Consider the following 2,733-nt stretch of genomic DNA (forward strand, 5'->3'; position numbering starts at 1 on the left):
TTCAAACATTTCCTGAATCTGTAGAGTCGTCCTTTCCATTCCATCTTATCACGAGATCATACGTGACTCACGTCCGGAGTTATGAGGATATGAAGAGGGGCTGAGATGCACATCATCTGCTTCTCACTGTGTGGAACGGGTCGATTTGTGTGTCTGTCAACTTTCTGTGTGAAACTGACCAATGGACACTCAGGACATCACTAAGCACTGACCATCATGCCAGAAACCCTTTATTCTTCATTCAGTCCACATCAGAGACACGTGTGAAATGGTGTGCAGAGAGTTTACAGCTGGTGAAGCTGCTGCACCGGTTTTGGAAAGTAGTGATAAAGAGAGAGAATGTACTCAGACCCCAAAGGGTTAAGAACACTGTGACATGTCAGTTGTTCTGTTTTCTCTAAATTTATTATAAAAAAGACTAGACCTGCACCAACTTTGTCCATCACTTGTTTATCACAGAACAGACAGACTAGAACAACGTGCCCAGCATGTCATTGCTCTTAGAGAACAAAACCTTGACTACCCAGAAAACGAGTTTTAAATGAGAAGGAAAAGACATTGCTAACTTTCAGTGTAAGTTAGCGGAAGAAGACTTTATGAGTTATTTTGGATAGTTTTTATTGGTCCAGTTGTCATTTTGTTAGTAACTGGTTCAGTGTGTTTACATGCACTCAATAATCTGATAACTGCAGAAAATCAGATTTTGCCAGCAATCCAATCCATTTACATGCACTTGGGTAATCAGATACTATTCACAGAATAAGAGGCGACATAAACATAACATAAAAATTCTTGCCACAGCTTTTTTTTAAAAACATCATGCCACGTTATCTGAAAATATGAACATACATCATCTAGAAGATGAAAAACGTTTAAATCCTTCATTTCGATCAGCATGCAGTTGGTTTCAGCATCACTCCAAACGTGTTTTTCTGCGCCTGGCGCCAATGCTGTTTGCTTATTTCCAGCACAGTAGTCTGCTTTCACACTTGTGCAGACAGAAATCCGAAAGAAATCAGAGTAAGAGTTTAGATGCACTGAAAAATCTGATTACTGAGTTAAAATCCAGCTCTCTTTATTGGATTTCTAGACCTTACTCTGATCTAAGAAATCAGTAGTGTGCTGTTTACATGACTATTAGAATAATCAGATAACTGCAGAAATCTGATTATGATCGGATTATTGAGTGCATGTAAACACACTCAGTGTAAACGACGGTTGGAAGTAAAAAACTACAAAACGACACCAAGAAGTAAAAAACTACAAAAATGGAGATGCAAGGTTTTGTACCGACAGCAATAATACTTCAGATCCATGAATGCAAAAGGGATGGATGGGGGCAGTTTTACAAGGCTGATGATTTCATTTTTCTTTTCTTTGCTTTTTTGGACTTCCTTATATGGCTGACTACAGCACAGTCTGCTCCTCCTGCTGGTTAACTTTAGTATTGCGCTCTCTCCCTGTTGAACACTGCTTCTTTGAACTTGGTGAAGCTTCTGCTGTGCTCAGTGCTGACTCTCCACTGATGTGATGTTACCAGGTGAAGAGCAGAGACCAGATATATCATGAATAATAACAGGTCAAGCTGTTATTACCCCTTAAAATCCCATATAATTCAGTAACTACAGAGACCTAAATGCAAACTGAGCATTTCTTAGACTGTAGAAGTGTGTAATAAAACTTTGGCCATGTAAGAGGTTGAAACGATAGTTCAGAGGAAAAACCTAATTTACCCCAGTTACGTTCCCCTCAGATGTAGCTAGGGGGAGAGGGGAAATTACATGGCATCTAATGGGAGATGGAAGGGAAGGACACAATTATACAGTAGCGGTGTTTACATTCAAGACTTTTACTTTGCTTGCAATAGTGTATAATACAAGAGCATTACTTATGAGGACACAGAGGTGGTGGAATTAACTAAATATTATAAATAAATATTAAAAACTAAATATAATTCAAAAGAACAGAAAGACTAACCATTCAGTATACAAAGCATGAACTAATGAAGCCCAACCAACCACAAGGGTGGGCGATGCCAAAGAAACGAATCTAACCTGCCTAGTCGTAAGTCTAATCCTCTCCAAGATACAGCGGGTGGCACTCACCCCTTGAGAGACAGGGAGAGTAGGAGGGAGAGAGAGAGAGAGAGAGAGAGAGAGAGAGAGAGAGAGAGAGAGAGAGAGAGAGAGAGACAGACAGACAGACAGACAGACAGAGAGACATAAAGAGAGAGAGAGACAGACAGAGAGAGAGAGAGAGACAGACAGAGAGAGAGAGAGAGAGAGAGAGAGAGAGAGAGAGAGAGAGAGAGAGAGAGAGAGAGAGAGAGAGATTACTGGCTACCTCTTCACAACTAAACTAGGACAGTTTTATGCTAGGAGTCTCAAACACATTAAATGCTCTCTTCTTCATAACTGGCCACAGGTGAATCCTTTTATCTGCCAAGGTCCACCCCTCAGCAGAAATCAGCCATTCAGATTGGTGGAGAGAGGAGCACAGCCAACGATGCCAAAGAAACGAATCTAACCTGCCTACCCCAAGGATTGTCATGAGCTAGAGACAACACCTGCTGCCTACACACTGCAGGAAGTACAATCTGATAAACACTGTCAAAATCAGAATGTGTACATGAACTCCATTTGCACCTTAGTACACTGTTGTCAACAAAATATGTTACCAGTTTGTCAGCTACATCTTCTGGTTTACTTATCATGGAAAAATATTTACTCAAGC

Source organism: Pygocentrus nattereri, chromosome 18 (genome assembly GCF_015220715.1).
Source record: "Pygocentrus nattereri isolate fPygNat1 chromosome 18, fPygNat1.pri, whole genome shotgun sequence".
In the NCBI taxonomy this organism is placed as follows: domain Eukaryota; kingdom Metazoa; phylum Chordata; class Actinopteri; order Characiformes; family Serrasalmidae; genus Pygocentrus; species Pygocentrus nattereri.